This window comes from Lygodium microphyllum, chromosome 27, assembly GCF_053477565.2.
Source record: "Lygodium microphyllum isolate KBCC chromosome 27, Lygodium_microphyllum_v1.1.10, whole genome shotgun sequence".
Taxonomy (NCBI): domain Eukaryota; kingdom Viridiplantae; phylum Streptophyta; class Polypodiopsida; order Schizaeales; family Lygodiaceae; genus Lygodium; species Lygodium microphyllum.
The window spans coordinates 120,720,017-120,740,880 of NC_141161.1; the positions used below are offsets into that span (position 1 = coordinate 120,720,017).

The following is a 20,864-nucleotide window of genomic DNA, read 5'->3' on the forward strand; positions in this document are numbered from 1 at the left end:
AAGCCAAAAAAGTAGAAGAAGATCAGAAACCCCCAAAGACAAAGGATTTGAAGGCAAAAAATCAACCTGGATTCAAGCTACTTTTCGACATTGAGACGACCATGGACTTGAAAAAGGTACTTAAGGATCGGATTTTTAACTCTTAAATTGAATTTACTCTTGAAGAAGTCTTGGGAATTGCCAAAAGAGAATTTCACGATGTTATCATCAATATCATTTTAAAAAAAAGTCAGGTTATTGAAGAGCCGACACAGGATATGATCCATCGAGAGGCTTTAGCTGTTGCTCAGACTATTCTCTATGGGTTGCAGATTGAGGAGATTGATTTTGGTGAGGTGACTATTGAGGTGTCTTTAGATGGAGCTTTATGTACATAGTCCAAGAAGACTTTTCAATGTTTACTTCAACCTGTACAGTATGCTGAGAGTGATAATGCACCTAAATTGGTGCCTCGTAGCCATTTTTCTCGTAGTCACTGGGCATGTGTGACTACGGAGACTAGAGTCAAGCTTGGTGAGACAGAGACTCCTTATGTTGCTCTTTTGAATCATGGCTCCGAGATTAATGTCATAGTGCAAGGTTTATATGATACTGGTAGATGGCCAGCTGATATAGATCATGGTTGGCACATGCATGCAGCCAATAACAATGTAGGAGATTTGTATGCTGCCTATACAAACTTGAAGATTTCTATTGGAGATGTGGATGAGTCTTATCATTTCTTTGTGCAAAACTCTTATTCCTATCCTATTATTTTGGGGCAACCATTTATTACTGAATCTCAGATGGAGACTAAGGTTCTGGACGATGGGCTTGCCTATGCATAGCATATTTCTTATATGCCTAGAGCTGCCAGGCAGTATGTGAAGAGAAAAGAAAAAGAATTGAAGCTTGCAAGTGTTTTCCAGGAAGAAGACAGGGGTAGATAGTCTCTATGATGGGCAAAAAGTGTTCTATGTTGAAATATTTTGGCAAAAAGAGTTGGATGATGCTGTTTATACACAGCAACATTTGTGTTTACCAGGGTATTTAAAACAAGGGCTAAAATTTGCAGGATGTAGCAATGAAGCATGAGTTTAGACAAAATACAAGATAGTTGACAAGAAGGTTAGACCAATTGTAGGACCGCTACATTTGGACAGTGATGAGATGATTAGGAGAGCTGCTATGCAACCTCCTTTACGAGATCCTGCTGATATTGGTCAGGAGGTGAGATGTTTTGCAAACATAAGAAAGCTTTTGCTTTTTTCCCACATGAGATTGGATGTGTTGATCTTAGGTTTGTGACATCCATGGTTATTTTTACCATTCCTCATGTCCCTTGGAATCTATAGCCTATTTTTGTGCCTAGGGCTCACTTGCCCAAATTTGTGGAGCTTTTGAATGAGGGGATCAGGATGGGGATTTTAGAACCATCTTCAGCTCCATATATTAGTACATGGTTCACATTTCCTAAGAAGAATCTTAGATTCATACAGGACATATAGCCAATGAACAGGGTCACTATTCGAAATGTTGGTACATGACCTATTGTGGATGAGTATGCCAAAGCTTTTGTTGGACGTACTATCTATTCAGTTGGAGATCTTTATTCTGGATATGACCAGTTCCAACTTGACTTTGAGAGCAAAGATTTGACAACGATGAAGACACCTTTAGGCCTTGTCCAAATGCGTACGCTCCTGCAAGGAGCTACTAATTTGGTTGCCCATATGATGAATGGGATGAACAAGGTCTTATGAGATTTTATTCCAAAGCTTACCATACCTTTCATTGATGACCAGCCTAAGGGTTTCTTGGAGAAAGAGAAAGATGATTATTTAGATGATCATGGATGTAGGTTCTTTGTGGCCACACATATCAGAGATATTGAGAGGATTCTTTGCAGGCTAGAGGAAGTGAATTTGACCTTATCGGGGTTAAAATCTATTTTTGGAGCGAGTGAAGTTTTGATTGTTGGACATATGTGTGGATATTATGGCAAGAAGCCTTCTCCTGCGAAGGTTGATGCCATAGAGAAGATTGCGAAAACTTGCTCTTCTACTTCGAAGGTTTGCAAGTTTCTTGGAGCTTGTGTGTTTTATCTTATTTGGATTCCTCATTTTTCCCATATTGTAGATGATCTCTACCAGCTCTTGAGGAAAGGAAAACATTTTTCTTGGGAGATGAGACATACTAAAGCTATGCAGAAAATTGAAGAAATCATTGAGAGCTACTCAGACATTTCAAAAAGTAGATTATGAGTGTGGAAGACCTATTTTTCTTACTATTGATACCAGTCCTATGGGTTGTTGGCCAAGAAGATGCAGATGGGAATAGGTATGCTATTCGGTTTGGGGTGAAAGTCCTAAACGAGCAGCAATGTAGGTATCCACAGATTAAGAGGGAGCTCTTGGGAGTTATCACGACTCTCAAGAATGACAAAGAGTACTTCATTGGTGCTAGTGTGGTAATCAAGTTGTGGTAGTCAAGACTGATTGTTTGCTTCTCTAGGTATGATCACGAGTTGTTCTGTTACAGATATTGTCATGTTTAGGTGGATTGGATACATAAAATCCATGAATCCTGAGTTCAAACACATAGCAAGTAAAGACAACCTAGTAGCCGATATGCTTTCACGAGCGAGGTATGATGATATGGATTTTTCTTGCATTGATGATACTGATGATGGGATTGATCTTTAAGCTATGCATGCTTATCATATTTGTCATGTTTCTACTTTGGAAAGCTTTGATGAGTCTTTGTATATAGGAGAGTATTTATATATTGGTTGTTATTTGAGTACCATGTCTAGACAGGATGGATGGACTAATGCAGACAGACTTCAAGAAGATAAGGAGAAAAGCTTATGGTTTCTTCTTGTGAAGTGGGCTGCTTTAGAAGCATCCAAGAAAGTGAGGAGGAGAGCCATTGAGAGTTGTCTGTGATAGAGATTCACAAGTGTGGATCATGAAAGAATTTTATGAAAGTCTTTGGGCTGGACATTGAGCTGTTTGGGAGACCTATGAGAAGATTCAAGAGCGTGTACAAAGATATCTTATAGTTTGCTGAGACATACCCTAATTGTCAATTGTTCTCTTCAATAAGGCATAGAGATGAGTTTCATCCTACCTACGCGCTATGTATTCACTACAAGTGGGTTCTTGATTTGATTACTATGCATGCTGGTTTACAATAGATGCGCTATATTGTTTTGACACGAGAAGATCTCACAAATGAAGCGGAAGGAAGAGCATTACAGAGGAAGTCTACTTCAGTTGTTTATAAATTTTTGTTGCAGGATGTTATTTGTAGGTATATATGCATTGGGAAAATTACTGTAGATAGAGGTGAGTTGGATGTTGATGAGGCTAGGGAGTTTTTCTCTACTTGCTTTGGCTTCAGCATATAATCCAGAAGGCAACGGGAAGAGCAAAATAGGCCATCCACCCATTGTGAAATCCTTGGCTAAAGCATGCAGTGGATGGGTCAAAGAGTGGCCTAGGTTTTTGCCTTATGCCTTATGGGCTGATCGCACTACTCATAGTGTGACTATAGGTTATATGCCAGCTGAGTTGATGTATGGGCAGAAGCTAGTCATGCCTACAGAGACTTGCACACTTGGAGTGCTTTACTGTGGGAGAAAGAAGAGATGACTAGAGAGGATATTTTGGCTCTTCATATTTGTCAGTTGGACAAAAGACCTGAAGATATTGAGAGAGCAGTTCAAAAGCTGAAAGAGGCTAGAATTCGCAATAAATACTGATTTGATAGTAGACATAGATTGAGACGTAAAGAGATTGAGGAGGGAGATTGGGTGCTGGTCTATGACAATAGTCTAGACAATCAGTATAGTCCTATTTGCAAGGTTTCAAGAAGATGGTTTGGGCCTTATTTGGTGCAGCATGTCCTTGACAATGCTACATATTCCTTAGCAGAGCTTGATGGTATAGCCTTGCGGATCCCGATTGCAGGGAAGAGAATCAAACTATTCAAGAGAAGAGATGATGCACCTTATGCAGTTGAAGAATTGGAAGATGAGATTTATGATGGACTTGAGCCAGGAGATGATGAAGATGAAGATATGGATATTGCAGATGATTTTACTGAAGATGAGGAGATCACATTGACTGTTGAGCTTGGTGGTGATGAGGATGGGTAGCTATGGCCCCATCCGGAGGATGTGCATGTTTGGAGGGGGTGAATATCATGACCCTACATGTCCACCATTCCAAACTTGAGGGCAGAGTTTTTCGCCAAGAATTTGGACACATTAGTCAGTGTCATTAGGAATTTATTTTCCATTATGTGCTTTTTTTTGTTTGCATTTGCATGACGCACGAGTACATGTAGATAGGTTAGGCACAATTTCTTTAACTGCATCCATAATTTTCATGTGAGCATTGTTTGTTTTATTGCATTGCATGGATTTTAATTTGCATTTTTCAAATCACATGAATGATTGGGCACAAAGTTCTCTTTCAAAACATAATTTTTTTGGGACACATTACATGAAAAATAGATTCTTATGAGGAGGTATTTGGGTTCTCAAAGTTACAGGCTTTGTTGAAGCATTAAAAAATGATGGGATTTGATACGATTCAAAGATGGGAGGTATTTATCTCATGAAAGATGAATGTGGAATAAAGAGTATTGCAATTTTCAAGCCCATGGATGAAGAAACCATGGTTGAAAATAATATTCATGGTTTTACTTATTTGTACTTTGAGAAAGGTCTCAAGAAACGGATGAGGTGTGGGGAAGGAGCTATTAGAGAGGATGGCGGCCTAGTTGTCTTGAGGATCAAGGGCCACTTGGTAGGACTAGTGTGCAGGAAACCTCAAGTATATTATCACAGGTTCACAACAGAACAACTCCTTGTACTAGCAGTACAAAAGCATCATCATCATCCACAACATCTCTCAAATGAAGAGCTTTAGAGGTGACTTCCACCATTTTCTAGTGATCAAGCTCCCACTTAGCAGGTTGGTACTTTAGGAGCCTAGCTAGACAGTTGCTGCTAGTGTCAAATTAATACATCTGTTTTCACCTTCAAGCACCTCATGAATACCCTAGGCACTCCTAAAGATACACCTGAACTCCAAGAGAGACTACATAAATCAAGGCAACACAAATGGACAGTTAGCAAAAGAAACTTCTGCAAAACTTAAGGCAGCAAGTAATACAAATCATGTTATTGAAGTCAATTCTTCCAAAAAGATAGTAGATGTCAAACTTGTCAAAGACTTTCAAGCTCTCTTGAAAGAATTTAAGAAAGCACAATGAACAACTGCTGCTCAACGAGAGATAGCTTATCCACTTTTTGTTCCACGTGTTATTTTGCATTCTAATTTCACTGCAAGTGAGCTAAACCTCAAAGTAGAAGATAAAAAAGAAGAAGCCATGCCAACTCCTTAGTTGAGAGGAGGAGACTCAACAAGGATTGTAGCTGATTTGATAAAGTACTAATCCTCCCAGATGTGAATTTATGTCTCACACTATATGGAAGGAACATTCCTAATTGCGTAGATCGCCTGCAATGCCATCATTGTTAAGAATGAGAGAGAGAGATGGATAAAGACTAGGCCATTAGGGTAGCAGCCATGCTCCCTGGATAATCCATTACCATGCACACACATACAAAGATCAAGTAACCTAGGTGTAACCATGGTTAAGTCAGTATGACTTAACCTTATTCAACTAAGGTAGACAACTGAACCAAGGACAATGAGCTTAACTCTCAACACTCCCCCTCAAGCTCAAGTGTAGTACTTCACTCCAAGTAGCTCTTTGAAATTCACGAACTTATCATTACCTAATGACTTGGTAAACATATCTACAACTTGGTCCTTTGTCCTCACATGGACCAAATCAATGTCACCTGCAAAATCACTTTTTCTCTGATAAAGTGATAGTGCACCTCAGTGTGCTCAGTCCTAGCATGATAGACATGATTATTGGCTAGGAGCACACTACTCATGTCACAATAGAGTGTGACAGGCTTGACTTCCTGCATGCCCAAATCATCAAGAAGCTTCATGATCCATGCTGCCTCACATGCAACTAGTGCAGCACCTCTATACTCTGCCTCATTACTAGAGAGTGCAACTGTAGGTTGCTTCTTATTGCTCCAGCTGACCATACTACTACCAAGGGAAAATGCATATCCACTAGTAGATCTCCTATCATAGGTACTTCCTGCCCTGTAAGCTCCAAAGGTTTACCATGCTCATAGAATAGACCATAATGAGGCTTCATAGGCTTCATAGGATTCATAGGCTTTTGCATGAATTGGCTAATCAATCCAACTAAATAGCTAAGATTTGGTCTAGTAATGGTAAGCTAAATCAAGCTACCCACCATTTGTCTATGCATAGTGACATTCTCAATCTCATGTCCAACATTTGCAAGTAGCTTAACATTTTTCTCAAATGGAGTATTGTTATACAACATACCATACTTGGTTAACATGTCTTGTGCATATTGCTTTTGCAACAACCAAAGTACCATGAGGTGTAGAGACAACCTCAATCCCAAGGAAATACTTCAGTTCACCCAAATCTTTGACCTGAAATTCAGCATGTAACATTTCCTTGATCTCTCCAATTCCTGTGACATCATCACCTGTAATGATCAAGTCATCCACATCAATGACTAATATCACATAACCAACCCTTGTCTTCTTTGTGAATAGGCTATGATCAGCCTTGCCCATAGTGAACCAAGTTTCTATAAGCATGCACTTATCTTATTATTCCAAGCTCTAGGTTCTTGCTTCAATCCATATAATGCTTTTTTCAATCTACACACACGTGTAGGAAAATCTAGATGTACATAGCCCTCAGGCTAATACATGTATACTTCTTAAACCAAATCACCATTGAGAAAAGCATTCTTCACATCCATCTGATACATACTTCATCCTCTAGATGTTGTCAATGCAATTACTATTCTCATGGTTGCCATTTTAGCAACGCAGCTGAATGTCTCCTCATAATTAAGACCATATTGTTGTGCATACCCCTTTGCAACAAGTCTTGCCTTGTATCTTTCCAATGTGCCATCTGATTTGCATTTCATCTTGTATACCCATTTGCAACCAATAGGCATTTTGCCTTCAGGCAAATCAACCAAATCCCAAGTATCATTTTCAGCCAATATTGAATATTCCTCATCCATTGCCTTACACCAATGATCATCCAAAATAGCTTCAAAAAACTTTGTGGGTTCCTTGAAGCTAGTGGATTTTGCCATATATGTGTAGTGCCTCATTGTGTACCCACTGTATGTAAGCCTATCCACCGGATTCCTAACTCTTTCTAATCTCCTCAATTGAGGTGCAGTATGAGACTCTCCTCTCTCATGAGGTGGTACGTATCTATGTCTCACACTAGGAGTCACAATTCACGGAATACCAAACTCACTATCCAAGATGTTAGTGCCATGTGAATCATAACCACAAGTGAGTGGCCCTGTAACATCATCAAGTTTGCCTTTGCCTTTATCCACATTTCTCCCCCTCATTGACATATCCGTGTCAATGGACAAAGATGCTGAAGTCCTTAACCTACCTGTCTAAGGACTAATTGATGTAGTTGCATCTTTAGAAGGCCCATGAATTTTTGCACTCTCATTTGTACCTGCATGTACATAAGTCTCCTAAGAAGCAGCATCATCATTCATCAAGATGGTCTTTTTCTCATGCCATGATTTCAACTCATCAAATACTATGTCTCTTGAGATCAATGTCTTATGAGTAGAAGGATTGTAGCATTTGTATGCTTTCCTATCTTGGGCATACCCAATAAGGATGGCCGAGGGATGGCCTTTTCTACCTTTGGATCAAGCTTCTTCCTCTTGTCATCTGGAGCATGTACATATGCCAAACATCCAAAGACCTTAAGATGACTAATGTTTGGTTTTATCCCATAAAGCATCTCATGAGGAGTCACCTCATGTATCCCTATTGTTGGTGTACAATTCATGACATATAGAGCAGTCATTATAGTCTCTACCCAATATGCATTTGGTAGGCTCTTCTCATTCAACATGGCTCCAGTCAATTCCATGATCAACCTATTTTTCCTTTCTACCACACCATTTTGTTGTGGTGTGTACCTACACATCAATTGCCTTTTTATCCCATGGGCTACCAAGAAGTGATCAAAGTTTTTAGAGACATATTCTCCACCACTTTCAGATCTTAAGCATGAGATGTAGCAAGCCAATTCTTTCTCCACATGTCTCTTGAAGCCTTGAAAAGCATCCATGACATCACTCTTGTGCTTCAGCACATACAACCATGTGTACCTACTATAGTCATCTATGAATGACACATAGTAACATGATCCCCCAAGAGATGCATTCTGTGAGGGTCCCCATACATCAGAATGTACAAGCTGTAGTGGTCTAGTAGTAGTGCTTACATGTCTCATAAATGGAAGCCTTAATTGCTTCCCAAATTGACATGACTAACACATATGTCCCAATTCCACATGCTTGAACTTAGGAGGTCCAAGTACAACTTGCTTATGCTGCATATTCTTCAATTTTTGAACATTTACATGACCAATTCTTTTATGCCATATCTCAATGTCCCTTATTGCAGCCTCATTGTCATGTGAGTACATAATAGCATTTAATGCTGGAATTTTCGTATCCAATGTAAACATCATGCCATTTCTTTTGCCTTTAGCAATGAGTTTGCATCCTTGACCATACTCTTCAATGTAGCATCCATCTCTATTGAATCTAACTTCTAGATTATGTTCAGTCATTTATCCCACAAAAAGTAAGTTTTTGGTTATGGAGGGTACATGTAAAACATAATAGAGACTATTTTCCCTATCCTCATGCATGATTAAGGGAATAGTACCTGTATGCATAATGTCATGATGCGTATCATCCCTTGTGCAAACATATCCATGAGCACCTTCTACCAATGTGTCAAACCACTCTCCATCAGGAGTCATGTGGTTAGATGCCCCTGAGTCTATATACTATACATCATTTACTTTTTCTTGTGTAGGCAACCCTTTCTTCACATGTTGCATAGCAAACAACCTGTCACCCTCCTGCATACCACTAGAAGAAGCATAATTACCATGTTGCCTCCCTCTTGCTCTCTAATAATTTTGCTTCTTGTAGCAATCCTTAGCTATATGCCCATATTTTCCACAATAATGACAATCCTTATTTGCATTTGATTGCTTTCCATGACTCATTTGGGGCTGCTGCCAAGTGCCTCTTCCTCTAGATGAGTAAACCCCCTCTTTCACGAGTATTTGAGGCACCTCTATTTTCTTGAGGTTGCCTATTTTTCCATCCGGTACTTTGCTATCCACGGGCTGCAACACCTCTTCCTCTAAATTTTGACATTCCTCTTCCACCTCTACCCCTTTGATTTGAGTAGAAGACATTGTCCCTGCTATTTTTAGACCCACTAGAACTTGTATTGAGTCCAAGTTTCACTTCTTCATGCAATAGAAGTGCCACAAGTTCATCAAAGTCAGGCTCCTCTTCACGCAATAAAATGGAAGTGTCAAACTTCTTATACTCCTCTCCAAGACCATGGAGGGTAGTGGCCACCAAATCATCATCATCAACTTCAGCTCCAATTGAGCCTAGTTGTTTGCAATGGTTCTAATCTCACTCACATAGTCTTCAATGGACCTTCCATTCCTGGATATGTGGCTGAATTTTTGTTGCAATTGTGTCTTTCTTGCATGAGTGACATGCCTATAATTCTTCATCAATAAGTCCCAAGTAGCTTTTGGTAAAGTACAGTTTGCAATTTGCATAGATTTTGTGTTTGACACACATAAGGATAGCCAATTCAAGACCTTGCTAGCCTTTTCCAACCATGTCCAATGTGCCTTTAATTGATCATGTGTTGGAGGTCTATTCTTTGGTAGCTTCAGCTCATCTTCAAGACCTCTGACTAGGTCTCAATAGCCTCTTCCAATTAAGAAATTAGACATCCTAAATTTCCATTGAACAAAATTGTTGTAGTCTAGCTTCTCAACTACTATCTGAGTGATAGTGTCCTTCTCTCCTGTGTTTTCCATTTCAAAGTCTACAACTTTACAAAGCAAGTTTTAATGTATAGAGTCAATTTCCCAAAATGCCAGCAGGCAATGTATTTCAATGACCTATAGCGCAACCAATTTTTTACTGAAAAGTTGCAGCAATGACCTGGTGGGGGTAAAGGCGCCTCCGCCTAGCCACCCGTGTGTTATTACACTAACAATACCCACCACTGCACACTGTAGGTGGCAGGCGCCATCATAGTTACTTATTCTTTATTCTTTTTGTGAAAGTTTGAATAAAGGAAGGTTCAACCACACATTCTGTTGTTGGAGTTCCCATTTCTTGTCTCTCTCTTTCTTGCTCTTGCTCTCCCGCCATAGCTCTTGCGTGCAAGCTTCAATCCTTCTCACCTTTCAACTGATATCAAAGAAGTTCCTTCACAAGTGCTTCTCGGCCTTCCCCAGCATCTACATGAGGTATGAGAGCTTGCTTCTCACTCAGTTCTTAGCCATTCTTTGACATGAACAACAGGGTTTCATGAAAAGGCAGCCATCGCTTCTATCATTGAAGCTTGTTCTCTTCACCTCTTGCTTGAACTTGTCCTAGGCTTGTGTAGGCCTATTGTAGGCCTTCGTTGGGCTCTTACTTATCCCCTACCCACCCTGATTTGGCCCCTCAAGTACAGTAGCATGGTCATGTTTTATTTGCACCCGTTTGCAAAAAAGGCTCAAAAATCACTATTTTTGTCATATCTTGGGCATTCGGAACCCGATTCAGGCAAGGTAAGAGTCTAAGTTGGGGTTTTGGCATGCCTGAATGTTTTGGTGATGTTGAATTTGCCAAATTTTGATGATAGAATACTTTGCAAAAGATTTCAGGTCTAAGATAGCATGTATTTGTATGCCTATGGCATATGTGATGCTTCTACTAATGTCTATTGATACCGGATCACTTGTGGATGTTATGCCTCTTATGTGAGACGCATTTGGAGCTGATTTAGCTCAACCATTGACTATTTTGAATAGTCCCAGATCTGGTCAAAACAAGGCAGCACTTATCTCTTGAAGTCTATGCTTACCGAGATATATCACTTGATGCATATCTATGCCCAAATGATGTCTACATGTATGGAGATGCTATGTTAATGGATTGCCATCATTTTCATACTGATTTGAGGCCTGAAATACTCATTCTGGAGTAGTGAATGTCTACTGGAAATAGTTGGGCTGAAGCTATTCTATTTATGTATGCTTATGCCTATGCTATTCAAGTCATGTCTTGGAGAGATGTACATTGATGTATTGACCATCGGGGATTGGAAAAGAGTTTGACATTGCTTATTAATCATTGGTTGAGCTTGAGCTCCACTTTCCATAGCATTTGGATATTTATCTTGGATGTATCTTGGCACTTATCGGTCTATGCTTGACCACTTTGGACATGCACTTATGCTCATGTCACCTACCTATGTCAGTTACATTATTTGAGCTTGGATGCTATTGGAGCTTTACTTGGGCTTGACATTTGATTGTCTGGAGCATATTTTGGAGATTTATTGGCTTGCTAGAGTTTATTTTGGGATGTACTTGATGTCTATGGATTCTACATATGGATGCTCTACCGCCTACATGTTTGGGATGTATCGTTGATGCTTGATCTTGGACACTTGTCACTGGTGCTTGTACATGCTTTGTTCGAGCTTTGTTGCTTGATATTTATAGCTTTTATACCAATGGGAGCGTCTTTGGATGCTTGACAGACATTTAGGAAGTCTATGCTATTTGAGCTTTTGAGACTATTTGGGATTTCTTACCCTTTGGGATGATGCATGGTTCATATGTCTTGGTTCCTTCTGATGCTTATGATCTGACTCTTTGACTTGGGTTGCTTTCCTTGTGAGCTGACACCTACTTGTATCAAGTCTTGGTAGTGGCAAACACAATTTGCTCTATTGACTGGGGGGTGTGCCTACTCACTGGCAGATATTTCATGACATGTTTGGGTGTTGAATTCATGCTTATCGACTTTCATATGCCTATGTTATGCCCGCATGATGCTAGTTATGGTCTTGGCAGTATATGATTGACTTGGGATCTGCTTCTGGCACAGTTAGCTCTCATTTACTAAAATTTGTCATTTATTACAGCAAGCTGAAATCTACAAATTTTGAATACTTCTCTAAGGGTAATGCTTACTATTTGATGTTATCTTGGTCATATTTGGTGGATAGGTGCTTCTCTTGGTAAAATCCACTCTTTCAGCCAGTTTTAGCAGTGGTTTTAGTGCATTTTTTGCTAATTACAGCAACATGTAATTTTGCCTTTTTGCATTGATTTGGACAGTATGGCTGGTCATCTGAAAGACACAGCTCTCTTTAACATTGCCAAGTTGGATGGTACCAACTATGGGTATTGGAAGTCCCAAATATGGCAAGCTTTGGTGCACAAGTTGCAGATTAAACCCTTGCATTTCAAAGGTATCAAACTTGAGGATATGGATGATGATGTTTTGATGGAAGTGGAGCCCCAAGAGGAACACCAAGAAAAAGGGAATTCTCTTGCAAGAAAATCTATCTTGTAACATCAACAAGCTTGTTTATCATGTTTCATATGATCATAATGAAGAAAAGAACACCAGGCACAACAAATCTTCATACAGCATCATGTAGATCTCCCACGGATTTAATAGAATCAACCATATTCTTCAATATCTTCACAAAATCCATTAAGAGAACAAAGAAAGCAAAGGAATACACCATCTTTGAATGGAAATACATCACATAGTATTCATCTTCAATATCTTCATAGTCTTCTCTCTCAATCTCTCGTATACAATCACTCTGTTTGAGTAGAATTGGCTATCTCTGACTCTCTCTCTCTCACTCTATCAATAATACATCATATCCTCACTACAATCTCCCAAAATCATTCTCAATAATCCTTCTTAGGTCGTGGATACCCCTCCCAAGAGGTATGTCTGATATGAAGAGTCACCAGAGCCACTACAGTGTCCTTTCATAGCTCACTACTGTCACTTCACTCTAGTCTTCACTTGAGTCTTCAGCAGCTACTTCTTCCACTTCTTCCAGCTCTTTTGCACTTGTATTCACCTCTTTCCAAGGCTAGAAAACTTTCCCAAAGTCACACATACATTCCACAGAACACTTACAGAAGCATACAGAACAGTCTACAGAACAGTACCAGAACAACTACAGTACAGAACAGAACAGAAGCAGAAGCTCTACAGAAGACCTACAGAAGGTTACAGAAGGTCATCAAAACTACATAACTCATTCTCAAACCACTCCAAACTCTCACAAACCATTCAATAAACTTTCACAATATCTCAATCTTCATCAATCAATACTCCTTCCCTCTTTACAAAAGACAATCAGAACAAAACAGACCAAAACAGAAGGTATACAGAACCATTCAGAACCTATCAGAACATCACAGAACCACCAACAAACATCATGAACTTCCAAAACACAATCAATATCATCCAAAACACTCTCAAACCACTTCCAAACCAATCAATCATCCCATAAAATCAACCATTCAGCTCTCAAAAACAACAAAAATCAGCCAAAAAACAAGTCATTTCAACACTCAACATATCCCCACACTTAATAAGGAAGCGTCCTCGCGACCCAGGAAAAAGGGAATACAAGTTCAGGGAAAAGCTCAACTTTGATCTTCAATATCTTTTCAAAAAGAATTCATCCACCACGACCCCAACTTATAACCTGGTTCTGATAAAAAAATACAAAGAAAGGAAAACCTGTTATACATTAACACCTCTGATCAAACAAGAAAATCACAACAAATTTATAAGGGATATAAGAGTTTGCTTCTTCTTCATCTGCATCTGCTTCAACTCTCCAACCACGACCCCATCACCACAATTTTCCAAAACGTAGCTCGTACACGAAATCCAATAGGAAATCACCACGTTCGTTTGACATAAATGAACTCACAACACAAACACTAATACACAACACAACCATCTGAATGACTCCTTCAAAAAGAGAGTTTTTCATTAAAAGCTTCCACCATACATTGGAAAGGTATCAATGAAGATGATCCCTCTTAAAAGATTGATGTTGGCGGAAACGATCCATAGATAAGGATTCATCTACAAAGTTTTTAGGAGGATTTTGAAAAAATTGGAGACAGCACATCCTTTCCAACAGGACCAAGTATCTGCTAGGCAAACAGAGGGCATGAAAATACAGTATCTCCAGCTGTTGGGAATCAATGCTAACATTGACATTCATGCACAACTTTGGAATAGGCTTGGAATCATTATGAGAGTGCCTATGCATATACGCCAGGTACCAAGCAAAGTGAGCAGTTAATCTCACTGAGGGATCTGCAAACTGTGAATACTGCTGGGCAAAATGAACATAGTTCTGATAAGCTTGACTGGAAGCTGTCCATTCTCCTGGAATTACTAGCCAATTAATCTGCGGTCCTGTAAGGCAATCATCTGAACTCCATCCCCTTCTTCTGGAAATCTGATTATCAAACCCGTCACAGTCACTAACCAACTGAGGTGGTTGAGATATGGAAGTGTTAGGAGAGGGTAATGGAATAAGGGAAAGTGGATGAAGGGAAGGATAGGAAAAATCATAAAAGGAAGAAAAGGTTAAAGGAGTGGCAGAAATTTGGAAGGAATCACTAAGGAAGGGTGTTAACTGATAAATAGGAAATGTGGAGGGTACATTAATGGAGGGAGAAGGACAGAATGGAGAAGGGGAAAATACCCTATCCTCAATAAAGGAACAATAAGTGAAAATAGGAATTTGAGGGAAAGATGAAGGTTGGAAAAGAAAGGGTTAAATTATTGTGGAATTAGATTGACAAAGGGAAAGATATATAGCATAGCGGTGAGCCATTTGTTGGTAATAGAGGAGGGTAGGAACAGAAGGTCCTAAGAGAGATCGTCTATGATAGGCATCAAAGAAGGTAGCATCAAATGGATTATGTTTGGAAAGATAGGTTAAGAGATCCATCCTCAGTTGGTTAGTACTCTAGGCAAAGGTAGGAGCTGTGTTTTGTCTGTGATTTAGGACCACCGAATCAATCATGGGATGCCACGAATTATCATGACAATCAGCCACTTTGGAGGAATAACTCTGGAACATGTCAGCTATGCGCAACTCCAAATGGTTGACATATAAAACAGCCTGTAAGACCACATCCCCCATATACCATGCCATATCTACCTCATCTGGAATTAACAAATCTCCTCGGAGATACATGTATGACATCAACATGGTTTCTCGCGTGACAGAATCTTCAAAGACCATTCTGACTACCTCTGTCAACAACTCAGTAGACCAAGCCCCACTCCAGCCATCCTCTGGAAAAGGTAAATCCATCGTGGAAAGCTTCATGTAGAAGACCAACTTCTGTAAGTGGTAGTGGACAAAGAAAGAATGGTCTGGGAAGACATGTTCCTGAAACTGTTCAAAGGTAGACCATAACAAGTCCATTCTGGACTGCAATCTTTCCACTTTATCTTGGAATAGAGAGCACAAAGTAGCCTGTCTCTGAAGAGCAGCCAAGTCCTGCTGGGAAAGAGAAGGAATCAATGGAACAGGAGGGCTTGGAGGAACAGAGCGGGACTTTGCAAGTTGATCTTGCAACTGCTTGATTTGGGAGGCTTGGTTGGCCATTGTGTCATTAGCAGTCTGTAAAGCTGAAAGCTTGTCATCTAAGATAGCTTGGAATTCCTTCGCTTCTCTGGACATCCTCTCCTTCTCCTCTGAAAGGCTAGTAACCTGGGATTGAGCCTTGAGTAACTGGGTCTTCAATGAAGAAATCTCATCGCTTTGGGTGGCAACCAGTTGGGTTTGCTGTTCCATTTGCTTAAATAAATCTGCTAGGGTATCCTTAGCAGAAGCTAACTCAGATGTTGCCTTATGCAACTGGTCCTTAGACTGCATGAGCTCCTCATAGAAAGATGCGTACAGCTGTTGAACACAGGCTGTCACTGACAACTCAATGGAACTTTGAATATCCTTGCAGAGGAAAGGAATGGCATCTCCTGAGACGAGACTGTTCAGGGAAGGAACTGATATGTCCAAGGATCCTTCTCGATGTGCTCTGAACAGGTTATTACAAGTGAGATACCCAGGGAGTTCACTACCAGAGGTAGCAGGGATAGGCACTGAGGGAAGTACGGAAGGAGCTTTATCCGCTACCCTCTTCAAGCGTTTGCGCTGTATGACTAGGGGAGGCGGAGAATCATCATCCTCTATGTCAATGGGTTCTGACTCTTCTGAAGGTGGAGGAGGAGGTACTGGATCTGATGGAGGAGGTGGAGACACAGTCTTCTGTAAACCTGAATAGGTCAAGAAGGCAGACAAATATGATCCATACGTGACATTGGTAACATTACCCCTGGTGACTTTAACAAAATGCTGATCCATTTTAGTAAGGAGGTAAGTGCTCCAATCAATAGCAACTCCTTTCAGCACCATCCTGGAAGCTGTGAAAAGCTCTTTGGACAGATACTGGGATGGCGTTTTGGCAGGCATAAACTTGTCCTGAAGAAACTGACAGATCGTCTTCCATACGGGATCAGTAATCATAGAAAAGGAAACTCCTGAAGAGTTTATCACCTTCTTAACATCGAGGATTTCCCTTGTCTGCTTCTGCAACAGCTTGAGAATCTCTTCATTAGAGAAGACCTGACGAGTGGTCACAAAAGGTTCACCTTTGAAAGGTAAAGACAGAGCCTTCCCTAAGCCTTGAGATGTCAAAGTCATAGACATTCCTTGGACTAGTCCTGTCTTCTTGCTGTAAGAGGCCAGGAACTCATCACATAACGACGGATCCTCTGGAAGCAGGGGAAAAGGAGTAGCCACAAAAGCAGCAAGGCCCGCCTTTGTGAGGGGCTCAAAAGTAAGTAGGGAAGAGTAATCCCTACTAACTAATGGGACGTACTAGATAGGGGGAGGAGCATGAGAAGGCGCCATTCAAATGGTTACACACACACCACAAACACAGACAATCAAGGAGAATGCCTGCAAAGCAACATACAAAAACCAAGGATAAGAGAACAACCAATAAAACGTGACACGACCAACTAACCCCAAGCAAACCACATCCTAGAAAAAATTCGACATGACCTTGAGACAAATGCGACCGAAAGCTTCATGCGATGCATCAGACAAACACCCAGAACCCCGTATCAGGCAACAAAAGAAAAAAAACTGCATACCACAACCGTTGTCGTATTGCTGCGCATTTGAGGTGTGAAAACCACCCAAAAGTTGTGCATGAGATTTGTTACTTTGTACATACTTAGTTGTTATGTTTGCTCTTTCATTCTATGCCGAAGATGGAGAAGAATAAGGAATTTGGTAGACTGGTAACTTGAGATGCAATCTCATGGGCTACACTTATTTCAAGATATACCGATTATGGAACTTTGCGAGGGAGGAGAGTTGTTGGATCGCATTCTCTCACGGGGCGGAAGATACTCTGAGGAGGATGCAAAGGTTATTGTGGTGCAAATTTTGAACATACTATCCTTCTGCCACTTGCAAGGTGTTGTTCATCGGGGTCTGAAGCCAGAGAATTTTCTTTTCACAACGAAGGATGAAGCTGCATCAATGAAGGCTATTGATTTTGGTCAATCGATTTTTGTCAAGCCAGAGGAGAGACTTAATGACATCATGGAAAGTGCCTACTATGTTGCACCTCATACAGCACAGAGGATGATGTTTGGGAGCATTGGAGTTATTACTTATATTCTTCTTTGTGGAAGTCGGTTTTTTTAAGGGGACTGCAACAGTTCCTTGGGGACAATTTTATGCATGAGATTGACAAAGCAGGGTTTTTGGATTTCAAAGATAAAACCGGGAAAGTTATATTTCGTATAACTAGGGACGGCTTGATGGAGCGCCTTAATACAGATATTAAACAAGCAGTCTTACAGATATCCAAGGATTGCAGAAAGGATGACTATCGTAAATTCTCATGGAGAAAAGCTGGCGGGAATTTTGCATGAGACTGGCAGACAAGAACTTGTTATCCTTTGCCATGGTCTAAATTCCTCAAAGGATTGTGAACTCCATGCCAATATCACATCCATGCTAGTTGAAGCAGGCCTAACAGTTTTCAGATTCGACTTCTCAGGCAACGGAGAAAGTGAGGGTGAATTTCAATTTGGCAACTATTCTAAAGAAGTGGAGGACCTTCGTTCTGTGGTAGCTCATTGGATGCAGCAGGGGGGGCGTATTGTGAAAGCTATAATTGGGCACAGCAAAGGTGGGAGAACTGTGCTACTGTATGGATCCAAGTACCATGATGTACATAAAATAGTAAATGCTAGCGGCCGGTTAAATACAAAGGAGGGAAATCCGAAAAGGGAGGGAAGCAAAAACGAAGACGACAAAGCTAATCAAAGGAGAATTAAGCCAAGAAAAGGAGGAAGATAAAAAAAGAGGAAAGGAGCAGAAAAGCAGACGAATGGGGGGGGAGTTGTTGCTCTGGGGAGATGTGCTATGGAAAATTGAAAAACGGTCGACAGGTCACAAAGTTATTGGATCCTTATGGTCTTCAGAACAGTCTACGATTTAGATCCTCTACCCCAGTAATTCAGCATCAAGGAATGGGTATGCCATCGCCTTTCTGAAAGTCACGTTTTGGAATGCCTCTCGGAGTTTGTTGATGTGTCGGCCTCACGAAACCTTCCTGTCATTACTCTCTTGATAACTGATTGTTATGAGAAGACGGAGAGGTGGAGAGATTAAATGTCCAGTGAGAGTTCAAGCTTCAAGGCTGACGACGCAGGAGACCTGAGCTAAGACTGAAGATTGATTGATTGATTGGTCACATCATCCTTCGCAACGCCTTCACCTTATGGACGAAGCCTTGCCGTTCAGACACCTTCTGGAAACTGAAAACCAGGTCGATAGCTGAAGAAGGAGGTCTAATCGCATTTCACGCAATTCACGTATTCTTATTTTCTGTAGAGTTCTTCCTCTCTACCATGTTTCTATGATTGAAAAAGGACCGACTATGATGACGAAGGTTCCAACGCCTTGAGCAAATAAGACCTTGTCTTCTTCATTGTGGCTTCGTTGCTGCTCATGGCAGCACTCTGGAGGATAGACGTACACTATGCATTCGATCGAAAGATCCTTTCCGAGATGTTGTTCAATCTTAGAGGCAAAGGAGGCATCAGATGAGCTTTGGATTTCATGAAGTGATGCTGCTTGTGATGATGCTCTTGAGGAATTTTATCAAATCTGGATTTTTATTGACTAGAAAGTCCTCTGTTTCTGAGGTGAATGTTTGCGACAGAGAGGAGAAGCAATAGAATGAAACATTTTTGACACCCTGCATCTATACGTGAAAGGGAAAGAAGGGCAACATTCTGGACTTGGAGTCTGCGGACTGAACAGGGGCTCTCTGCCAGCAGTTTAGAGTGAAAGTCATGCTCAATTCTTCTACTTGAAATTCTTACTCAAATCATGTTAAGAGCAAGGAGAGTTCAGCTTGATACTCTGATTTTATGACTTGCTTAAACCTTCACATCTTGCTTGTAAGAGTGTATTTCATATAGCACTGGAGTTCCCTCCGTCACAATGAAGATTTTCTATAGGGTTCATAACTTTTCAAAGGATTCTCAAAGGCCATGGATGTGAATATAGACAATAATTACCTGTCTGAATCAAAAGAACAAGCTGTTATAACAGAGTTCAGCTTCTCTGATGTAAAAGAGGGAGTTGTTAAGCTAATAAGTTGTTTGTCTCATCAATCTTCTGAAGAGTTGTTGGAATGTAAATATGATCCTTTGTGGAGGCCGCCACTATTGACCTTCTATCCTGAAATTATTCAAAGTCCTCTGTGGTCGCGACTTTGCTTTTGAAAACCCTTCGACATCTTTGGTGAACCAGACGTGAAAGCGTCGCAGAAATTTCAGGATGGGAGACACTTCAGCCTCTATTTCAGCTTCTTCTTCAGCTCCAGCTGCGTCTACTTCAGCTCCATCTATGACTGCTGCGTCAAGTACTTCAACGGAGGATCTAAAACAGATTTTGCAGAATATGTCCATGTATATGCAGCTCCAAAATCAGCAAACACAAATGTATATGCAGCAGCAACAACAATTGCATCAACAGCAGTTGTCTCAGCAAAGGCAACTCTATTCGGAGCAGGAGAATGCAAACAGCGCGACTAAGGCTATTGAAGCAGTTGAGAGTGAGAAGAAGCTATTTGACGGGCGTAATGTTTCAGCATATTTGAAGACATATGAGATCAAGATGGGGTTTTTTGGAGTTCCTGCTGGACTTATGAGTAAGTACTTCCTTCGTCTTGTCACACCTGCTTTGAGAACAAAAGTGACTGATTTATTTATTCAAAATACACATTGGCAAGATTTTAAGAAGGCTCTTAAAGAAGAATATTTCCTTGAGGACTTTGGTATGGCTACTCGACGGTCATTCCGAGAGTGGGTCTACATGCCAAATAAAGGTCTTGCTGCTTCGGAGTTGATTCGAGAATTTGAGGAAAGGTATAGTCAGCTTGATGCCATTGAACAAAGAGCATTGGATGTTGAAAAAGTTGAGTTTTTCTTGCAAGCTGCAGATCCTGCTCTTCAAGAAGAATTGGGTGAGCTTCTTGAAGATCGCACGAAGCCTATGGGTCTTAAAACTGATTGGCAGGATGCTCAGGATGCAGTCTCGACTTTGACCAAGAGGAGGATATGGAAGACTCGCCTACAGAATGGTTCCATGACACCTACACCATCATCTGCTCCTATGCCTACTTCTATCCCTGTTATTTCTTCTCCTCCTCAGCCAGTTTCTTGGCCTATGCCAGTGCCTATAGTTTCTA

At 40.6% G+C, this 20,864-nt stretch overlaps 1 non-coding gene across 1 annotated transcript; it reads right to left on the reverse strand.

The window, feature by feature from the left end:
* Positions 1-13,674: 13,674 nt before the first annotated feature.
* On the reverse strand, positions 13,675-13,742 carry LOC148012766 (small nucleolar RNA SNORD36). The gene has a single exon (XR_015689213.1). It is a non-coding gene; the product is annotated as a small nucleolar RNA SNORD36 (small nucleolar RNA).
* Positions 13,743-20,864: the final 7,122 nt, after the last annotated feature.